The sequence below is a fragment of the Mus pahari genome, chromosome 2, assembly GCF_900095145.1.
Source record: "Mus pahari chromosome 2, PAHARI_EIJ_v1.1, whole genome shotgun sequence".
NCBI classification, from domain to species: domain Eukaryota; kingdom Metazoa; phylum Chordata; class Mammalia; order Rodentia; family Muridae; genus Mus; species Mus pahari.
Window position 1 is genome coordinate 83,386,552 of NC_034591.1, and position 23,531 is coordinate 83,410,082.

At 41.6% G+C, this 23,531-nt stretch overlaps 2 pseudogenes; one reads left to right on the forward strand and one right to left on the reverse strand.

The window, feature by feature from the left end:
- Window positions 1-880: 880 nt before the first annotated feature.
- LOC110316826 lies at window positions 881-1,753 on the reverse strand (annotated as a pseudogene).
- A 367-nt stretch (window positions 1,754-2,120) lies between these two features.
- Window positions 2,121-2,848, forward strand: LOC110317396 (annotated as a pseudogene).
- The last annotated feature ends 20,683 nt before the right edge of the window (window positions 2,849-23,531 follow it).

The following is a 23,531-nucleotide window of genomic DNA, read 5'->3' on the forward strand; positions in this document are numbered from 1 at the left end:
AGTTATGAACTTAAGACAGCAAGAGTTAGTTAAAAGCTAAACATTGCATCCTAAACAAAATTTATACAAAACATGAAGTATCTACCACTGGCTATGTAAGAATCCCCTGACTGGTTAAAACTTGTATAACGCATGCGCTTTAGAATTGTCAGCTGTCAAGCTCAGAAAGTACCTGTGTCTACTGAACAATCCCTCTCCAAAGCCAAAGTGTAGTCAAATGAATTCAAATGATGTAACACGATGTAACCCTAAAAACATTCAGTTATTATTGATGTGGAGGTAAATTCCGAGCTCTGGGGGCTTTCTCATGCTGCACAGGGCCGGGTATCTCTGGTTCACTGGAAGCAGCATACAACCAAGTCTAAGGATGTCCTAACCTCAGGCAGGGGCAGGACTGANGGCGCCCAGCTCTGTCCTCCCAGGAAGCATGGCTACTGTGTCCATAAAAGTAGGATGTGTGAGATCAAAGGCACGCTGTTCTGGTAGCTAAAGAGATAGCAAACCATCCCCTTTAAAAGCCCCTTCCCCAAGTAAATCAAAGTATGCGTGGGAAAAATTAAAATATACTTATCTACAGAGTAAGGATTCTGAAATATTAATGTAATCCCTACTTTGAAAATTTTCACTAGAGTCATCTCATTATTTCTGGTTACATATTAAAAGATGGATCCAGATTCAGTTTCTGTTGATTTATTCTTAAGTACTTCTAGTAAAAAATATTAGCTTTATTCCAAATATCTTAACCACTAGTGTGACTGCAAAGTCCTATCTCCCAGAGTCACCAAGCACTGGAAGAGGAAAAGGTGTTCAAGCAGCAGGCAACAATCATGGCCCTTCACACAGAGGAATCCAAGTGGCTACTGACTAGTCCAGGACAAGTCTAAGAACAAGGGAAGTCATGCACGTTACTAAGTATGTGGTAATCTTCACAGTTGAGCTCCTCTGACATTGCACTTTGCAAGGGTCCTGGTCTTCCTGGGGGCGAGTCTGAGCTTGAACTGGTGGCCTTCTTTTTCTTCTTCTTGCCGTGCTTCTTCTGCTTCCTTCTCTTTCTGGCTCTGTCTGTTGTTCTGTCCCACTCTTCACCACTTTTCTTCTTTTTGGCTTGCACCTCTCCACAGTCTGATTCTGACAGCGACTCAGATGATAACGGTTTATCTTCATACATCTTTCTCTTTTTGCTGAGTCCTTTAATGTCTTTTTCTCTTTCAGTTACATCCTTGGACTTCTTTTTCTTTTTTGAACCATCCTTGCTGTCTGAATCGGAATCTGAACCCGAGGTCTCAGGAGACGTATGGCAACGGCTCTTCTTTTTCTTCCTTCTTTTGGTTTGTTTTTTATCCTCATCTTCAGAATCTGAAGAACTGCTGGAAGAATCAGAGCTCTATGAAGAAGAAGATGAATACCTACCAGATTTCTTCTTTTCTTTTTTCTTTTTCTGTCTCTTTTTGGATGAGCTCTCATTTCCACGTAATAATTTTTCTCTATGTTTTTCTAGTTCTTTCTTCCAATTCTCATTCATTTTTTTCTTCAAACTCAGCCAAAGCCTTGGAGCCCTTCTTCTTTTCTAGCTGTTCCTTGACTTCCTCCCAGGTAGGCCTTGGTCGATTCAGATAATCCTGGATTGTTGGTCCTGAAGACTGGATTGGACCTCTTGACCGAGCCATTGCTATTGGATTCATATAGGCCACGTGATTATCCTGTTTCCCCATGGTGGCCGGCTGAAGGCGCGGGAAGCCGCCGAGGGAGCAGGCCCGAGAAGAAGCTGAAGTGGCTTGCCGCAAGTCCTCTTACCACCTCTATGCCATGAACACTCTTTTAAGGTGAGCTCAGGGAAGACAGAAGCCTGGGGAGCAAAAGGAAAAACAAAAAAACCCACACTGGATTATTCAGCATGACTACAGATTGTGAAAGAGGAGCCTTTTCTCTCTATCCAGAAGCCTGGAAGTGTATAAATTTAGCATAATGAGAAGCACTTTTAAGTCTATACTTAGAAGGTAACTAAAGGAAATTTAAGAACTTGGGGTTGGTGGCTAGGGTCTGAGAAGCAAGCAGCTGACCGCAACCGGGGTACTGAAGACACCAACCTCGGAAACAAAAATTGTCTACAAACCGTGGATAGTAGCATGTCACTTGATATGAAAGAGCACCCTGATGCTGAGGTACAAAAGATCTGAGTACTAACCCTGGAAGACTGGCAAGACAAGTGGGTGATCCATCATGTCACATTCCATCAGGAGCAAGGGCATCCCGTATTAAAGAAGCGTTTGGATAAATTTCTTAAAGGCCAGAGCAGACTGGGAGTGTTTTCCCCCTCTGTGGAAAAGCCATTGAGATGAAATGGTTCCCAGACTGGGGCCATACTGTAGTTGGTGTAGAAATCAGTGATGTTGGGATTCGGGAATTTTTCGCAGAACAAAATCTTTCATACACAGAAGAACCGCTCACCGAAATTGCTGGTGCCAAAGTATTTAAGAGTTCTTCAGGGAGTATTTTCTTATACTGCTGCAGCAGTTTTGATCTTCCCAGAGCAAATGTCGGCAAGTTTGACAAGATTTGGGATAGAGGGGCATTAGTAGTGATCAATCCAGGTGATCAGGATCGCTATGCAGATATAATACTGTCCCAACTGAGAAAAGAGTTTCAGTACCTCGTGGCCGTCCTTTCTTACGATCCAACAAAACACGCAGGACCACCATTTTATGTTCCAGATGCTGAACTTAAAAGGTTATTTGGTACAAAATGCAGCATGCAATGCCTTGAAGGGGACGATGCTTTTGAAGAAAGACATAAAACCTGGGGAATTGACGACATTTTCGAAAAATTATATCTCCTTAGAGAGAAGTAAAAAACCAGCCAGTAGTGGAGCATACCTTTTCTCCGCAGGCTAGTCTGGTCTACCAGTGAGTTTCCAAGACACTAGAGAGAGCCTATCTGGAAAACCAAATAGAAAACCAACCAACCTACCAACCAACCAACCAACCAACACCCAATCAATCCCTGTATGAGTTTTTTGAACAATTAAAAATTGTGTTGAGGGTTAATAAAAGAAAAAAGATCTTGAGGTTGTGATTGTAACAGTGGATCATATCCTGGGAACTTTACCAGAGTTAGACTAATAATTTTCAGAACTCCATTGACTAATGTTAAAATTCTGAGCATTTAGAGTCGTAATACAACAGTATCCTAGCAAGGGGAAGCTGAAGCATTTTCCATGCCTTTTATATGCCTTAAATCACTTCCTTATCACCATATGAGCTTTTACGTCCTCCAGCCTCCATAACTTGATTTGCCAACCTTACAACACCTTCTTTGACCCTAAAACACTTTCTTAGAGCCTCACAATTTAAGTGTCTGTATCCTGTGACCTTTCATAAACTTGACACTTTTTCCCTCTACCCAATTATTTACTATGAGACCCGAGTGGTTGATTACAGAGAGCAGTCACTGAAAGCGAGTTCCTTTAGATAAAGGTATAGTAAAAGGTTACTTTGAAAGTTGTTTTCTGAGTCTGGTAACAAGGTAGTCTGTGGTAGACCTGGACCTAGTGATAGCAGCTCTAGGAGAGTGAAGCTTGAGCCTGAGTTTTATACATGAGGAAGACTGAGAAGGTATCTGAAAACTTGGTTTCTGCTGTTAAACTAATAAATCATTCACTATTCTAGTGTTCAAAACCATCAGAAGGCAGAGAAGGATAAATTTCACCTAAGTAAGCAGGAAATGCAGACCAAGCAGCTTCCGAGTCTATTAAATAGGACAGAAGCTTATCTACTACCTGGACAGTTACCCAAGGTTCCTCTGTGGTTGGTGGGGCATCCATGTTTAGCTGCCAGGCCCAGACGACTTGACAGACTTTTCTCTGAAGCAGGAACTTTGAAGGACTGTCTTATCTTGTCCAGGCAAAGTGAGACAGTCACCTTCCCAGTGTCCTGCCTGTCCACAGTTTTGACAGTGTGCTGTCAGCAGCTGAGGCAAAGGGCAGTTTGTAGCTCAGTGGCCAGCCTTGCCACATTTTTTTTTTTTTTTTCCGAGACATGGTTTCTCTGTATAGCCCTGTCTGTCCTGGAACTCACTCTGTAGACTAGGCTGGCCTCGAACTCAGAAATCCACCTGCCTCTGCCTCCCGAGTGCTGGGATTAAAGGCGTATGCCACCACGCCTGGCAGCCTTGCCACATTTAAAGCAAGCTTCAGGTTACTCTGTACTCATTATCTTCTTTAGAGGAGGGGTGTTCTTCTGGGAACTGATATGTCGTTCTATCACAAAAAGCTTTTTTTTTTTTTTTTTCTTTTTTTCTAATGTCATGTTCTGCATCTCTCCAAAGTATTTGAGGATCATCTGTCTATCTAAAGTATATCTAATTAGACAAACTTCACGTGTTTTTAGTTACTTACTTTGAAAACATATGCAGGAAGCTTAATAAGGCTTGTTCCTAGAATTAATTACATCAGTTCTTAGCATGACTACAAATATAGTTCTCAATGCATTAAAGGATTTGATCTTTAAAATGATGACTACCAACTTGCAATTCTTAATTATCATTAATAGTTTATAATAATTTAGTAACTTCCATAAGACTAGGACTTGATATTACATCCCTGATAGGTTAAGCAATTTTGAATGAAGGTCCTCTAGTTTCAAAATAAAACTTTTTTTTTCACTTTTTTAAAATTATTATTTTCTTTATTTACATTTCAAATGCTATCCCGAAAGTTTCCTATACCCCCCCCCCACCTCTGCTCCCCTACCCACCCACTCCCACTACTTGGCCCAGGCCTTGCCTTGTGCTGGGTCATGTAAAGTTTGCAAGACCAAGGGGCCTTTATTCCCAGTGATGGCCGATTAGTCCATCTTCTGCTACATATGCAGCTAGAGACACAAACTCAGGGGGTACTGGTTAGTTCATATTGTTGTTCCACCTACAGGGTTGCAGCCCCCTTCAGCTCCTTGGGTACTTTCTCTAGCTCCTCCATTGGGGACCCTCTGTTCCATCCAATAGCTGGCTGTGAGCATCCACTTCGGTGTTTGCCAGGCACTGGCATAGCCTCACAAGAGGCCGCTATATCAGGGTCCCTTCAGCAGAATCTTGCTGGCATGTGCATTAGTATCTAGGTTTGGTGGCTGATGATGGGATGGACTCCCGAATGGGGTAGTCTCTGCATAGTCCATCCTTTCATCTTAGCTCTAAATTTTGTCTGTGTACCTATATCCTTTCACGGGTATTTTGTTTCTTATTCTAAGGAGGAATGAAGTATCCACACAATGGTCATCCTTCTTGGTTTTCTTCTGTTTTGCATAATGTATCTTGGGTTCAAAATAAAACTTTTAATCATAGATATAGTCCATAGAGAGTCTGGCAACTTTGCTGATCCTACTATATTGCACCATTATGAAATATTGAAGATTTGGCTTACTTTATTCAAAAAGCCAAAATTTAAAATTCAAAGAAGCTACACAAATATTGCTATGAAATTGAGTAGATCTTAGGAGTTTATAAATCTTGATTAAAGACAAAGAATCTAGATAAATATTACTGTGGACCTGACTAGACCTGAGGAGTTTATAGATCTTGACTATCAATTATACATTATTTATCAAATATATGTTGTTACTTATCTAAATTTTCTAGAAGCTTGGTGTTGAGCAATTAGCAAAGATGAGTAATTAGATGTATATTTTAAATTAGCTTCTGTTAATCTGAATAGACCTTTATAACCTTGAAATTTCATCATCATATATAGAATATTTTAAACCATAGTTGAATCATGTCTACAGTATGTTACAGCAAATATAACTGCATTTCTATCATACAGAATCCATACATGTATAGCATTTTTGAGGCTTGTTGCTTTCTTAGTCTAAAAGGAGATATAATAATAAACTAAGGGCTCAGTAGGACTGAGACGCTTTATAACTGTTGCTTTTTAAGATGCCCCTGTGGTCATCTTAAGATGTTGAAATCACATGACAGGTTGCAAGCCATGTGGTCATTCACATCCTGGTGAGTTCACCAGCCAAGAGGAAGGTAAACAATTTAAAACATTTTTTCCTAGTAGATCTATCTATCTATCTACCTACTTATCTTAAATTAGACACATCCAAGTTACATTCATATATACATACAGATACCAATGTATGGATTTTTAATTATAAGCCTTTTGTTACAAGTTTAAAGCCAAATATTGTTGCAGATTATTTAGATTTTAAATCATACCCAATAAGTAACTTATATATCTGTAGAGAAGATTTTACAACATAATTTTAAGAATTTTTATGGTTTTGTTTTTGAGAGTAGAGTGCAAAGAGGCAAGAAGCAAAAGATTTGCTTTAAGGGTGAGGAAGCAGAACCTTAAGAGTAGAGCAGAGCAAGCAAATATTTGGGAATCATTTGTCCAATGCACTGAGAATTTGGAAATCAGATGTGCCAATTTCTGGGCCAAGTTGTTATAAAATCTGAGTCCATGAAGGAAGAGAGAGAGAGAGCGAGCATGTTTAGCTTAGCACAGCCTGGCTGCCAAAAGCCAGGAGCAGGGAAGGGCACAGGGTCCATGTGGACAGGCTGCAGGAGTCAGAGTCATGTCAAGGATGTGGCAAACTCTAGAATTTGGAATCAAATTCACAGACAAATGATCCTCACGTACGCCAGCAGTAGTTCTCAGAGCAGATGCTGTAGCAGAACTGTATGTTGAGTGAGCTGCGGTTTTTGCTCTTATCTAACTCTGACTTGTTGCAAACTTTCAGGCAATAGGTTTACACAGTGTGGGAGGGAGACCAGAAACAAACAGAACTAGGAGGAAGGAAAACGGAATAAAGGAAGGAAATTTTTCTTTTCATGTGCTCTCGATTTAAGTGGTGTATTGTGGCCAGGTTTGATAAGTTTAGGAGCTAGGTGTTCCAGGATGCAATTTCCATTGATGGAGTCCCAGGTTTGGTTCTGAGGCTTCCCAAGGACCGAGGGGGAGACCGACTGAGAAAGCACAAGCAGTCCAGTGCACCATCATTCAATGGACAGGGACCAGGGGTAAACCTAAGCAGGCACGATTTACCTGGTATCAGGATTTTCAAGAGAAGCCAAGGGGGTGAAAAGCCATGTGGGAAGCCTTGTCCAGGGAAATGGACACTCAGAGAAGCATTTAAGCCAAGTAGAAAGAGAACTCATAAATTGTCAGGGTCGGAAGGAGTGCCTGGTGATCAGTGGACCACAGAGCAGATCTGTTGCAGATTCAGTGGGCGGGTAGGGTTTCTTTTTGATTTTTTTATTAGATATTTTCGTTATTTACATTTCAAATGCTATCCCGAAAGTTCCCTGTACTCCCCGCCTCCGCCCTGCTCTCCAACCCACCTACTCCCACTACTTGGCCCTGGCGTTCCCCTGTGCTGGGTCATATAAAGTTTGCAAGACCAAGGGGCCTCTCTTCCCAATGATAGCCGACTAGGCCATCTTCTGCTACATATGCGGCTAGAGACACGAGCTCAGGGGGTACTGGTTAGTTCATATTGTTGTTCCACCTACAGGGTTGCAGACCCCTTCAGCCCCTTGGGTACTTTCTCTAGCTCCTCCATTTGGGGGGGCACACGGCAGGTAGGATTTCAAGAGAGGCCCCCATCCTCAATTCATGGTACTAAGTTTATGTAATATAATGCAGTGAGGGGGGTACCTTTGACAGGCCTGAGCGAAGGTATACCACTGAGAAATTATGCCATGCAACAGATCTGGTGTAAAAGGGGTTTATTGGGGGAGGGGAGAGGAGGGAAGACCTAAGTAAGGGATAGAGGGAGCAAGAGAGTTATGAAGGCAGAAAAAAGGGGACAGAGAAGGGACCTAGAGAAAGACAGAGAGAGAGAGAGAAAGAGCCAGAGCCAGAGCCAAGGAGAGAGAGAGGGGTTAGGGAGAACGCATCCCAGAGAGAGCTGAAATGAGGTGGTCCCTTTTATCTGCAGCACATCTGGTGTCAGGTGATAATTGCTAGGTCCCTCAGAGCAGGCCAGCAGAATTGTCTGTGCACTAACAACTCCCAGACATTGTCATCTGTACCCTGACCTACACATACCCACAGCATGAATGCACCTGTACACACAAATAAATAAATAAGTGAACAGGTAAGGGTAGTACAAATTTTAAATGTTTATTTCCCCTAGATTAACATCCTGTCCATCTTTTTCAGATATTTGTTTTTAAGTCTTGTGTGTATGAGTTCTTGCCTACACATGTGTGCACATTGTTATGTGTACGCAGTGCCTGTATGGCCCTGAAAGGCCAGAAGAGGGCACTGGATCTCCTGCCACTGGATTTATGGATGGGTGTGAAGGACCACATGGGCTATAGGAACCGAGTCTGGATCCCATGCAAAAATAGCAAGTGTTCGTAATGGCTAAACAATCTCTCCATCCCCTTGGCCTGCTTTAAAAAGAAGACATTTTTATTAACTTTTTATTTCATATGGTGTAATTTTTATTATATTCTCTCTCAGATTCCTTCCAGATTGGCTTCCACATATCTACCCACTCAACTTCAGATTTTCTTCAATTTAAAGAAACTAAATTGAGTTCAATTTATATTGCCCAACTACTCTTGGGTATGCAGCGTGCTCTGAAGTGTGGTCCACACACCAGAGTTCACACCTCTAAGAAAACCTGAGTTTTCCTCTCTGAGAAGCTATCAAATGCCCACTGCTCCTTAGATGGGACTTTGGGACAACCTCCCCACTATATGCTGGGAATTTTGGCTGGCTGGTTTGTGTTTGGGGACTAGTGATTAGGCATCGAGAATTTAGTTATTGGTTGTATTTCTTGGTGTAGATGTCTAGTCTTGATTTTGCTCACTAAGTACTTGGATAGTTGCTTGTTGTTACTTCAACTTGATAAGTTGTGGACCAGCTTAATGGTCCTTGGTAGTGCACTGCATACTGTTTTGATATATGAAAGGAATATTATTAGCTAATCCAACTCAGGTAGGGATAAATGTAACTACTGAGCCCATTGTGGGTGGGCCACACTGGGGGTGGGGCATCCTAGGTTCTATAAGAAAGCAGGCCTAGTAAGCTACGAAGAGAAAGCCAATAAGCACCACTCCTCCATGTCCTCTGCATTAGCTCCTGCCTCCAGGCTCCTGCCCTGCCTCAGGTCCTGTTCTGATTTCCTTCAAAGATGAACTGCATGGTAGTTTGAATGAGAGTGGCCCCTTACCCATAAGGAATGGCACTATTAAGTGGTGTAGCCTTGTTGGAGAAGATGTGGTCTTGATGAAAGAAAGGTGTCATTGGGGGATGTGCTTTCAGGTTTCAAATGCTTAAGCCAGTGTCTCTCTCACTTCCTGCTGTCAGATTGTTCAGATGTAGAACTCCCTGCTCCTTCTTTAGCACTATGCCTGCCTACATGCTACCATGCTTCTTGACATGACAAACCTCTGTAAATGGACTAAACCTCTGTAAAACCAGCCCCAATTAAAAGTTTTCCTTTATAAGAGTTACCATAGTTACCATCCAAAAACTGCCCCACCCAGGGGTCCATTCCATAACCAGCCACCAAACTCAGACACTATTGCATACACCAGCAAGATTTTGCTGAAAGGACCCTGATTTAGCTGTCTCTTGTGAGGCTATGCCAGTGCCTGGCAAATACAGAAGTAGATGCTCACAGTCAGCTATTGGATGGAACACAGGGCCCCCAATGGAGGAGCTAGAGAGAGTACCCAAGGAGCTGAAGGGGTCTGCAACCCTATAGGTGGAACAACAATATGAACTAACCAGCACCCCCCAGAGCTCATGTCTCTAGCTGCATTTGTAGCAGAAGATGGCCTAGTCAGCCATCATTGGGAAGAGAAGCCCCTTGGTCTTGCAAACTTTATATGCCCCAGTACAGGGGAACACCAGGGCCAAGAAGTGGGAGTTGGTGGGTAGGGAAGCAGGGGGAGGGGTATAGGGGACTTTGGGGATAGCATTTAAAATGTAAATGAAGTAAATACCTAATAAAAATTGGAAAAAATGGAGAATAAAAAAACAAACAAACAAACAAACAAAAAAGAGTTATCCTAGTTATGGTGTCTCTTCACAGCAGTAGAAACTGTATGGCAAACTGTGACATGGAAGAGTAGAGCAGATAAACCCTTTCTTCCCCAAGTTACTCTTGGGCAGAAGACCAAGGATGAGTACCTAACTCAGTTGTGCAGGCAGAGGATATCCTTGGTGTTCTTGCTCCAACAATAGGTGAATGTTGAGTGAGGGCACACATGAGAAAGACTGGGTTTTGTAAAATGCTGAGATTTATCTGTGTATCATGGGAATAAACAGCAAGATAAGCACAGATGGATCTGGAGCGTAGGGATGAAGATGCTGACGAAGAATTGACAGCAGGAGCTGGTGCAAGTATACAATTCCTTACCCACAATTCTTTTTTTCATGGTAGGCTCTATTTATTTATTTATTTATTTATTTATTTATTTATTTATTTATTTATTTTACAATTTTATTTTTTATTTTTTAAAATTAATTTATTTTTTTATTCTCCATATTCCATTCCCTGCCCCCCATTCTCCCTGTCTGCTCCACATCCCACACCTCCTCCCCACCCACCCTATCTCCACATGAATGCCCCCACCCCCCACCCCACCTGACTGCTATACCCTGGGGCCTCCAGTCTCTTGAGGCTTACCCACAATACTAAGGCTTAAAAGCTTTGAAAACTTTTGAAAACTGATTTGAAGTTTCATGCAAATGAAACAAAGACTGATACCAGTGCTTCAAACTGGTGCGTATATGTGTATGTGAATACTTCTGTGCCTGTGTGTATACATGCACATGTGTGAGTGAACAAGTGAGTAAGTGAATGTGTAAAGTAGGAGTTTATGAAAGGCTCCATGGGTATTAAGGAAGAGGGACACATGCTTAAGAGCAGGACAGTAGGAACCTGCACATGGATGTGATTTTCTCACCTAAGCTAGGTTTTTATTTTTTGTTTTTGTTTTAAGGCAGGGTTTCATGTAGCTCAGGCTGAAAAAAACAAAAACAAAAACAAAAACAAAACACTGTTCTATTTTGTCTGTTTTTCTTTCTTTCTTTCTTTTTCTTTTTTAAAATAAAACTTAAGATAGAAACTGGACCAATAGTGGGTTAACTTATGTTTAACTTGTTAGTTTTCTGGGTTGTCATGGTAGAAGCCAACAGAAGACCTGCAAGCTTTGTATGTATTCTCTCCTCACACAGTTAGGGAGAAGAACATGGATTATGCACTCTTCATGTGTTCCCCTTCTATGTAACAGCGTTTGAAGCCCAGTCTGTTGATCTCTGACTGGGTGACTGCTGACATTGACTGTGTGCTAGCCATTAGCCCTGGCCATCCTTACTTCTCTTGACTTTGCAGGTGTCTTGCTGACTGTTAATTGAACTATTCTCTCTTTGTTCTCCAATTCGCATGGCCACCTTGTAGTGTTACCATGGAGCTGACTTCCATCATAGCTACCAAAATGGAGCTACAGTCTTTCTTGATTGCCTTATATTTACACCGGTCTGTGGAGTGGTCTGGGATGGTCTCCTTTCTGTTAGAATCCACCCTTAGCTGCAGTTCAGTCTGTTACAATTAGCAGCAATAAAAATGAAATTCTATGCATGGCAACAGTTCCAAGCTTATGTTTCACAGGCTTTGTGGGGGTAGCTAGCTGGGCGGTTACTACTGTCCTTTCTTTCCTTTACCTAGTCAGTTTGGTTGTCTCATAACAAGCCGTGTATAAACAATGCTCTTATTTGTCTTCCTCAGTACTCCTAGTATCTCTGTTTTAACCCTAACCTTCCTAACCCTAGCATCTTTTTCCACTGTAATATTTGGATCAATATGCAGCTTTCATCCTGAGCTCTTTTCCCACACTATCTATGGCAAGCTAGCTCCTGCCTCAATACATTTGAATATTTTAATAGAATCGGTATTTGCACTCAGATTGAAAAATGGGAAAGCTATACCATCAAAAATATAACTAATATTGCTTTCCAAGTGGAAGTTAACTGGCTACAGATACCTCCAAACAAAGCAATATTTTGAAAGTTTAGCTCAAGAAATTGCTTTCATGCTACCAGGCAAAGACTGAGTTCTGAGTCGGGTGGATTATTGTTGTGAAAAAGAAAACTGAGGAAATGATAGAAAGATAGTTGTTTTAGTTACATTTTCTATTGTTTTGACAAACACTGTGACTAGGGCAACTTCTAAAACAAAGAATGGTCTTACCACTTCAGAGAGTAAGGTCCATGACGACAGAGCAAAGGCATCATGAGTGTTCACAACCTGATCTATGAGTAGGTGGCAGGCAGAAGCATACTGAGAGTGTGTAGTCCTCTGAAACTTCAGAGCTAGGCCCCAGAGACACATCTTCTCCAACAATACTACATCTTCTAATCCTTCACAAGCAATTCCACCAACTGGGGTCCAAGTATTCAAACGTTAGTGAGACTATAGGGGGGCATTGTAACTCAAACCCCCACAATTGTCAAGGTATACTTACATGGGCCCAGTCTTGGGCTGTAAGAAATGGAATTTTTAGAGTGTTCAGTGGACCTGTGTGATGAATTAGAGATTTTAGGCCATGTATGTCCATGGACTCACGTACCATCTCATCCATCTTCAGCAGTGGTGAAGTCCAGCCATTCTTTGGGAAACACTAACATATTCTGATTAATGTCTTCTCTTAAACTGTGCCCTCCCAATGAATTTAAGGCACAAGATTTGGAGCCTTGTTTCCCTCTGTCTAGCCCTGTAACGTGAACCCATGCTGAGGGGTCTAAGTCTGCCCCTGCTCTCGGCTCCTCACTCGTCCCCACTCCTCTCTTGTCAAGTTCTTGTCATTTGGCAAGTTCATCCACGTTTTGTTGCTTAGTAGTTTCCTCTGAGTTTAAAACATTCGACCCTGTAAGGAAGCTACTTTAACCAGAAAGTAAACAACTCAAAATTGCTCTAGGAAGTCCCTGGAACTGATCATATTCGCTAGGATTCCTCAATACTGTATAAACAGGAAAATCTGCCAAGAGTCACTCAGAGAAGCTATGCTGCATACGGGACTCTGAGACCAGGTTAGATGCTTGGAAGATGCAGAAACCAGCCAAGCTATGTGGAAAAAAAGTTGGAACAGAGTCATTTGAAACAGCCACTCACCAACATGTTGAGCTTCCTGCATGCTGTGCAGTGTGTTCCAGGGTCCCATCTATTGTGAGCTGTCACATGTGCTGGGGTGACTCCAAGAAGACACATTGCTCCACCAAAGTGGACTTCGGTGGTCTCCATACTTTGGTTGGTCATGGGGTCTTTATCTGGACTGAATAAATTCTCCCCAGAAAAAGTCTTCTCATTCCTGCTGGACCTTTTCCTCTTCTCAACTAGTCCTCTTCTTACTTGTGTATCTTTTATTTTTGTGGCACTGGATTTAATTAGGGCTGTTTGCATACGTGTAGGTGGCAGGCTACCTGTTAAAGCATGTGTAACTTATCACTGGCTACATCAGTGGAGGTAATTATTTTCTTCTCATGGGAACCATTATCTTCCCTAAAAGTATCTCAAGGAGGAAAGGAGCCTCATAAGCTTGCCCATCTGGGCTGGAATGTTGGTGTTGAAGGATTCATTTTGTGCAGGTAACCCCTGATGATGTGAGTTCATTATAGCAGGGACTCACATGTTCCTATGAGCTCTGCTAGCAGACGTTGGCACAATAGCACCTAATTGGTTGTTAAGCAAACACTATGCACAGATGTTTTCTAATGGTTTATTATATTTTCAACTGCTTAAGAAAACGAAGCAAAAAGACATCATTGTTAAACCTAAATAGTATGTTCTCCTTAATAGAATTGCTCCTAGCTTAAGGATTGACTACTTCTCTGTTTTTTTGTTGTTGTTTTGTTTTTGTTTTTGTTTTTTTGAGACAGGATTTCTCTGTATAGCCCTGGCTGTCCTGGTACTCACTTTGTAGTACAGGCTGGCCTTGAACTCAGAAATCTGCCTGCCTCTGCCTCCCAAGTGCTGGGATTAAAGGCATGTGCCACCACCGCCCAACTACGATTTACTACTTTTGAACATCAATTTTGCAGCAATTATAACCTGTCTTGTAAAGCAGAAACACTAAGTATATAATAAACTACTTTCCAGTCAGGTACTGAACACCCAGAAGAGTACTGGATCCCACCAGAAGCTCTTCATCTCTTAATGACTTTCAACTCTTTCATTATTTGTAGATTATAGACAGCTAATAACACGGGAATACATTTTGGCTATAGCCATTCAAGGAAATTCTCTCTGATAAAGAAAACCCACTATTGTCTATTTCATCGTCCTTTTATTCCATGTAAATGAAAATTTGTTGACTCTTTCTTTGGATGTACTTCAATGCTGTTCTGATTCCTGAAGGAATTAACGAGCCAAACAAAGTCCATGGTGTTTTCATGTTGTATATGACCTAGAGTCGTGATTAGAGTCTTCTAAATTTGTCTTATGACTCTCTGGCACAGAACTTTGAAGTTGAAATGTAAATTTTTAAACACTTTTACTGGCATGAGAATTTTTTTCCCTCTTTCAGTAATTTTAAAACTCAATTGCTAGTAGCTACTTAAATCTTCTATAATTATTGCTGGGATTAAACATTCTCAAAGATCTCTGACTTAACCTGCTGAGAAACAAAGACTAATTCCCTCATAATTTCATACTGTGAGGAATGTAACATGAGACATAATAGACTCCTTATTTCCATTTTGTCTGTTAGCATTCTATGAATTAACCTCTTTGCTGTTATAATCGAATCCACAAGCTGGTGTCTCTCATCTGTGAAATTTACAGTTGTGCATTGCAGCACTATAATACTAAGTCTGGTAAACATGAATTTACATATGCAGAACTTTATGTAACTGTTTGTAAGTGCAGAAGTCTGCAACCCGTGGCTTAGATTGTAGAAGGGAAGCTGAGGAGAGACCATAGACAGCTTCCTGATGTGTGGAATTGAATGAGACCATGCCATTAACAAGGACAATGGTTCAGACTCAGCGCTAGTGAAGTCATGGTTAACGACAGAGTAACGACAACCATTAGTAGGTAAGCCTGCATAATTTGTAAAATCTATCTATAAATACTTGCTCTTGTACCACAGATAATTGTAGTCTTCCCACTTCAAAGAAACTTCTCTTTCAACTAGACGGAGACCACTCCGGAAAACCACAGGCAATCAGTACATAGTGTTCTGGAGCCCAGTCTCACTGGAAACATCTGTAAAGCACTTCCACACCTATGTCTGAGGAAACCTGTAGAAGAGGAGGAAAGATGACGATGCCTACCAGAGGATGACGATGCCTACCAGAGGATCGGGACCCTTGGTGTGCGGCTCCTAGTAATGTCAGATGCCGCACCACGGAGCCTCACCATCATGATTACGCAAATATGAGCTGAACATGGATGACAGCAGTGAACATGACAAACTGCATGGGGGTAGAGCCCATGAGGTCTCAGCTCTCCACACAAAAAAAACTATAGGCTACAGAGGAAGGCAGGGAATTGTGAGAGATGGCCCTCCCCAAGGAAGATCACATGAATTGGTTGTTCAGTGCCAAACCTCCCTGAAAACATACATGCACTTAGCAGTATAGGAATGAACTGTGTTATATTTGGTTGGGTATGTGTGAGCAGTTAATAGACAAAAGAGGCCTGGGATTTGAAGGATAATGAGGAGGGACATGTGGGAAGGTTTAGATGAAGGGAAGGAAAGGGGAAATGTTGTAATTAAATTATAGTATCAAAAGTAAAAAAAATGACACTTAAATAGCAGTTGAAATTACTTCTAAAGATAATGAATCATTCCGAACTAGACAGGTCAGGGCTTTCCCTCACTCACTGCCAGTCAAGGGGCTGAAATAGCCGCAGTCTCTTTCAGATCTCTATTCGTCCTTCCAATGCAATCTCACGAGCCTAGCACAAAGAATAAAGTGAGCTACTTGAGACGCAAAACTAAATTGCTTCTTTTCTTCCCTAGTAGTCCACCTTTGTGCAAGGTCTTTACATTGGCAAGTTGATTTTCTTGTTGCAAGTGTTCTTAGTGTGCTCATTCGGTCCCAGTTCAGGCACGTGTCTCTGTAAAGCGAGAGTAGAGCAAGGACCTAGTGTTTCCAGCAGGGTCCTGGCCATGGTTTCCCGCTGATGTCCGGTACTGTACTGGAATGCCCCCGGGCCTTTGTCAGACCTTTAGGAATCCTTGCTCTTCTGACTAAGAAAATTATCAAATTCATCACTTCCTTATAAACTCATCGCATTCTTCTGCACTGTTATTCTTGGTTTTTCTTAATCATATTGCTACCAATGCATAATACCTTTTAAGACATTTTCATTAAATCGATTGATTTCTTGTGAGAAGAATGTGTGCTCACCCTGTAGTGCATGTGTGGAACCAAGGGGAGAGCTTACAGGGCTAGTTCTCTCCTTTCACTACGAGGGACCCAAGGATCTGCTGAGAAATATCACTAGTGCAAATAATTTCGTTTAATATTTTTTATTATTTAATAATATCTGCCCCCCCACAAAAGCATTTTGCTCATTTTAACTTACCCTTTTATCCCTAATGAACCCCCTTTTCCTCACAAGGACATTTTCCTACTTTCGTTTTTGTTGTTTTGTTTTAGTTTTTTTTTTTTTTTTTCATGATCTACTAAATTTAATTAGGATTGCTTGAGAGAGCATAGGTGTGTAGTTAGTTACTAGTCTACTAATGACTACACCATTAAAAAAAAATTACTTCATCTCCTATAGCAGCCATTTATTTCTAACAGTTCCTTGGGGGAAGAATGGAGCCTTTTGAGCCCATCCTGCGTCCATGGTAAAATATTGATAGGCAAGTCTTGTGCAGGGAACCACAGTTTCCATGAGTCCATGAATATAACAGCCACACCATGTCCAGAAGATAGCAGTCCATAGCATTTCTTCACAGTCTCTGGCTTTCACATCCCTTCAGTCTCCTCTTTGGTGATGTTCTCTGAGCCATGGAGAGTGATACAGTGGTCCTATTTAGGGATGAAATTCTCAGCGTTTATTCATTTCCTAGACTTTGATCATTTATGTGTGTCTGCAAGCAACTGCTCCCTTGCTGCACACAGAAGCTGCTCTGAGTATGACGGAAAGCCTCAATAACCTAAAGACGTGAACATGAGCACATGAAGGAAGCCCAATAATGTACTCATTTAGAAAAGCAGCATTGGAACATTCTCTGGAACACCTCCAGCTATAGGCTTCTGATAAGGTTACAGTACCAGGCATGAACATTATCTTGCAAAGTGGGCCTCAAACCCAATTTTAAAAAGGTTGCTTGCCGGCCCAATAGTCATTCCCCTGTGCACCAGTAGGTACATCTTTGCTGGATGGTTGGTCTTGTAGCTCACACTCACAGATAGATATGATCATTGATGGATTTTCTTCTTCAGACCACTAACTAGAACTTTGGGTCACTATAAAAGCTAGCCAGCAGCGAGGATACTTCTGTCTTAGTTTCAGCTGCACGTCTCAATGTCCTGTAAATAAATATGTAGTCTTTGCCAGCAGAGTTAAATCTAGGTGCAGTGTAGCAATTGCCTGAGTTGTTTGGAGAGGGGCTCTGTTACCACCTTGACCAATAGCACAAAGGGAGTCATTCCACATCTGGAATGAAAGTTTTTTAAAAATAATATTTAATATGGCTTCTGGGAGTAGCATTATCAACTCACGCAAGATATGTCTATTTCAACTCTTCTCAAAGCTATTATTTTGAGTTATCTTACAAAAGAATAGGTTCCTATGCTGTGCTGGCTGTCTTACTTTTATTTTTTAATTGACACAAACTAGAGCCATATAAAATTGAGGAAACCTCAATTGAGAAAAATGCCTAAAAAAATTGGCACACAGGCAAGCCTGTGAAGGTTTTTTTATTTTTTATTTTTTATTATTAATTATTGATGTGGAAGGGTCCAGCTCACTCTGGGTGGTACTAGGCCTAGGTAGGTAGTGGTCCTGGAGCACATGGAGAGCAACAATCTGAGTAAGCCATGGAAACTAGTTAACAGAATCCTCTCATTTTCCTCATCCTCATCATGGCCTTTTTTTTTTTTTTTTTCTGAAGAAGGAAGAGTTTATTGCAGGTTGGGGATACCTGCAAAAGGCAAAATCTAACAGTGAGAGTGAACTGTGACCCCCCCCCCCCCGATTTGAAGATAAGCAAGTAGAACAAATATAGTTATATACAATCACTAAAAACAAATACAGTTATATACAATCACTAAAAAGGGTGGGGTGGTGGAAAACAGGGAAAACTGCCNGCANCCTTCCAGAAGGTTGGTCACAGGACAATCAAGGAGCACCACGCCCCAGTCCCCGCTGGGTCTCAGCAGACCTGCCATGGCTTTCTGCCTGCTCTTGACAAAGAGCAGAGGTGAGAGGAGACCCTGGAGATGACGCAGCAGAGCTGGCCCTGCTCTGCCAAGAGCTGCTGCATGTTCCACTGGGAAGCCTACAGGCCAGCTTCATAAGTATTTCCTAAAACACACACAGGGAGAGTCAGGGGAAACCGAGGGCTGTCGGCTAGGTCTGTGAGCCCAGCACCCCAGCTGGATGGACAGACGGACGGACGGACGGACAGATGGACTGTCAGGATCTGCTTCCCGGGGCATCAGAATGCACTTCCCAAAGTCAGGAGGCAAATGACCCTCTCAAGTCAGAATGACACTCCTAGTCTGAAGCCAGGTGCCTCAAGCGCCCTAAGAAGAGGAAGAGGCCATCTTGCCTCTCACAGAACAAAGGTACCATAGCAGTGTCCTGAGAAGGGAGCATTTGGAGTGTCCTTCAGTAAGGAAAATCCTAATTCATCCAATGTATTTCTGTAAAAAACGATGTAATTCCAGATAAAAGTTGCACATTCTCTGGGGAAAGTGGCCAAGTGTCTACTGAACAGATGATTTAAAATGAGTCACTCCAAATATATCTCCACAACTGACATGGCTTGCTTGACATGGCCAGGATCTAGAGAGGGCAGAGCCCAAAGTACGTGAGGCCATGCTGCACACGGGCTCCAGGATGCCCCAGTTCTGTTCTCAGGCAGTGACAGAACATGCCAACAAACTGTCAAAGAGGCAGCCAGGAGAGAGGCTTTTTCAGCAAGGAGTTGATGAGGCCCACTGAAGAGCGGCCTGCCCAGCACGGTGAGCCCTGTGCGGCTTTGGCCTGTGTACACAGAGTTCAGTCTCCGGGCGGTGCCAGGTCCCTGCCAGATCACAGCCAGAGGTGGCTGGAGGACAAGGGGGCCTGGGAGACTCCAGTTGGGGAGGGGACCTCCTGGGCTGCCGGAGGGACTGGCGAGGTCTGCTCCCTGGATGGTCTGCTGCTGTTCTGACAGTGCTTGCTGCAGAAAATCTGCCCCTCTTTATCTAGAGCCGTGTTCATAACGGAGACCCCGGTGGTGGTGCTGTTCTGTTTGGGGAGCGCATTATTAAAGTGCTGTTTTAGTTTACCTGTAACCTCAGCTTGCATATTATTCTCCTGGGATGCATCATCTGACACCCAGGGGTGACTCAGAATTTCTCCCGCAGTGCAGCGAGCTTCAATGTTTACCTGAAGCATTTGACTGATTAACTCCTTGGCAGTATCTGTAATGTTGTCCCAGTAGGGGCCTGGGAACTCCAGCTTTCCAGTCAAGATCTGGTCAAAGAGATCTTCCTGGAGGTTGTTCTCGCTCCGGAACTGTGGGAATCCACAGAGAAGTATGCATGTAATCACACCAGCTGCCCAAACATCCACCTTCAGGCCATAACCTGTTTCAGCAATGATCCCTGGTGCCACATAAGTTCCTGCCTTCCAGTTCTACCTTTAGAGCCTGCCCTGACATCTCTGGATTATGGACTACAAGCTATAAGCTGAAATAAATCCTCTCCTCCCCATGTTGATTTTGGTCATGGCATTTTACCATAGCAATAGAAACTGACTTCTGTGGGTTTTGCTCATACATCCATGGTCTGGTTGATCCCTCTTCTACCCCTCTCTTATTCTGAGTGCTCCCACTCTACTTTCATAGCAACTGCTCTACTATTCTTTTCCTTTTAGTGCTCCCCTCTCACCCACACAGTGGTCCCATTCTACCTTCTACTATATCTGAGATATATGACATATATCTTTCTCTATATGTGAGATTCTATAGATATCTCACATTAAAACATGCAAATCTAAAACTTTGAGTCTAGTATCTTCATATGAGACAGAATGTGTGGGGTTTGTCTTTGTCAGCCTGGTTACCTCATTGAGAACAACATTCTTCACTTTCAACATTTTCTTACAACTTCTATTTTTTTTTCTTCCAGCTGAATGAAAGTAGGTATGGAAGCCTCACTACCACTATTCATCCTTCAGTTCACAGACATCTAGACAGTTTCATCTTAGCTGGTATGAACAGGATGACAATGAAAACAGACATGCAAGTGTCTGTCAGAAAACATAAAGTTCATGGGGATGTGACCAGGAGTGGTATAGACAGGTCACATGGCAGTTCTATGGTTTTTGCTTTTTGAGAAATGTCCACACTGATTCCCATAGTATATTCACACCACCAGTGCCTAAGGCTTTCTCTTTCCATCAAGCACACTAGCACTTGTGTATGTTTTCTTGATGGCAGTCAGTCTTGAGAGGGGTGGGATGGAGTCACAAAGCAGTTTAGCTTTCCGTTTTTCTGATGGTTAAGGATGTTGAATTCATAACAAATATATTTTATGTATGTGGATGTTTTACCTGCATGTGCCTGTGCACCGCTTGTACGCCTGGTGCGTGGGAAGATCAGAGGAGGGGGTCAGATTCCTTGGGTCTGGAGTTACAGATGTTTGCTAGCCATCCTGTGGATGCTGAAAATCAGACCCAGGTCTCTGGAAGAGCACTCAGTGCTCTTAACAGCTGAGTAATCTCTTCAGCACTGTTGAACACTTTGAAAAATGTATATTAGCTATTTATATTTCTGTGTAGATTAAAGATTATTGCTAATATTCTGTACATATTAATTAATGCTGGAAATTCACATATTCTTAACTAGCCTTTTTCCAAATAATCACACAAAGACTCTCAAGTAGTTCATCTAAGTTAACCCAATCACCTAGACCTGTTAGTTAACCCAATTACCTAGACCTGTTCAGCCGTGTGCTGGACCTTCCAGGCTCATGGTCACGCACATCTTCTCTGATGTCTCCTAGCAAAAAGCCTTTCCTAATTTTCCTTCTCAGAGTTCCTTTCTCCTTCACAAGAAGTACCAACTTCCACTTCCTGCACAGCTCGTTTGCCGTCAGGTTTTTATTAAAGCCAGTCAGAGAATGCCTTAGGTAGGTGAGTAGGGACAGAGACAGAATTTCACAGTGTACCCCAACATTTCTGCATTTGAGAACTCTGTTTGGTTTCTTTGTCCATTTGATAGAGTTCATTGTTTTCTTAATACTATTTTTTTGAAATTTTATTTTTGTGTGTATGTTTGTTTGAGTGAGTGTATATATGTGCACTTGTGTGTATTTCCCAGAGGCCAGAAAATGGCATTGAATACTCTGACACTGGAGTTGTGAACTGCCATGTGGGTCCTGGGAATTTAACCCTGGTCCTCTGGAAAAGCAGCCCCTGCTCCTAAACAGTGAGCCATCTTTGCAGCCCCTTTGATATTATCTTTAAAAAGATGAATATATATTCTAGATAATAATCCTCTGAAATATCTTTCCTGAGGATTTTTTGTGCTTTTATATGAATTTAAAGATTTTTTTCTATTTCTATGAAGAATGGGGTTGGAAGTTTAATAGGGATCACATTCATTCTGTGCATTGATTACTTCAGTGAGATAGCAATTTTGGCAATATTAACCCTTCCAGCCTTTGTTGGGAAAAAAATTGAATGAACAAAAGAGAAAAGCTTACTAAATGAATATATAATATTGTGAAGAAGTAAAAATTAAACATATTAATATTAATTCTTATTTCATAAAACATGGTTTAAATGAATCCTCAGACACAGTGGGAAAAAAAGCAGTAAGAAATCACTAGAGGACACAATCAGAATACACAATTCAGAAGAGACATCAGAGGCCCTGGCGCTGTGTTTACAGACTGTTATGATCCATGGGATGTGGTGCTGGGGACTGAACTCTTGTCTTCTGGAAAAGTGCCAAGTGCTCTTAACCATCTCTACAGCTCTCTCCCCCCCCCTCTCTATCTCTCCACACACACACACACACACACACACACACATTGATGTTTTCAGATAGAGTGTCTCATTGATCTAGAATGTGTCAAGCAGGAGAGGCTTACTGGCCATCCAGACCTTGAGCCAGACTTCCTCCATTTCCATCCCTGGGGTTACAAGTGTGTTTCTACACCCAGGTATTTTTAAATTGGTTCTAGGGAATACAATTCAAGTCCCTAAGCTGGCAAGGCAAGCATTTTACCTCTGGAGCCACAATTTTCACATCTTTAAGCTGTACATTGGATAGCCTAAAAAAGTGGACAATTCCTAGTCTATAAACTCAAGAAGATTAAATCATGAAGAAATGGAATTACAAGGTGGAATATGAAAATTGTTTTAATTTCTTATTCATTTATTTTAAACTAAAATCCATAAAAATAATAATTTGATAGTTATTTCTTTTTTCTCTAGACAGACCCAATAGAAATTAATTATTCCTGTAAAGACAAAATTGGCCTTTGATCTTATTTTAATATTGTATCCCTGGCTTCTCACACATTTAAATCATTAATCATGATTCTTTATCAATTCTAAGTCCCTTATGTAAGAACTTCAGAGATGATATAATCAGAGCAATTAAAATTTTCCCACTAAGAAAAAGAAAGTGTTATTTTTTTCTGATTGCTTGCTTTCTAATTACTTTCTGTACATGGGGAATATACTGGAACACTTATTAATCAATCTTTTAGAAATGTGATTCATTTACCAGAACATTTTTAGAATTTTTAATTGACATACAGTGGTGCCACATATCCATGGGGTAAAGAGTACTGTTTCACTACATGTGTGATTTACGATGATTAAATGTGTGCACTTAGATGGTCACCTCCTCAAACATTAGTCATTTCTCTATGGAAAATATTGAAAAACTTTCCTGACAGAGTTTTTTAAGTATAACTCGTATCACTCATATTGTTAACTAGAACTAGCCCTTACAACAGGACACTAAAATTCCCTCCTACTCTCTGTGGCTTTGTAACTGTGATAGGCTACAAACAAAGTCTTATTAAATATAAGTCTGAAATTATTTTCCAATATCTTCTCCACCCACAATGCTATAGCGCTAGAAATCAACAACTGGATGATGACCTTCAGAAACTTTCCAAGCACAGAGAGTTAGCATGCTTCTGAACCACTAACAGTGAAAAGAGAAAGTAAAAAAATTGTGGATGCATTGTGGAAGAAAGGCAGAATAAATCTAATAGTCAAAGGTCAGGAAGACTGCGTGCCCCACCCCCAACCCCTGACACCCCACCTCTCCCCCTGTACATTCTTCTGAAAAGGCTCCATCATTTCTGGGGACAAATG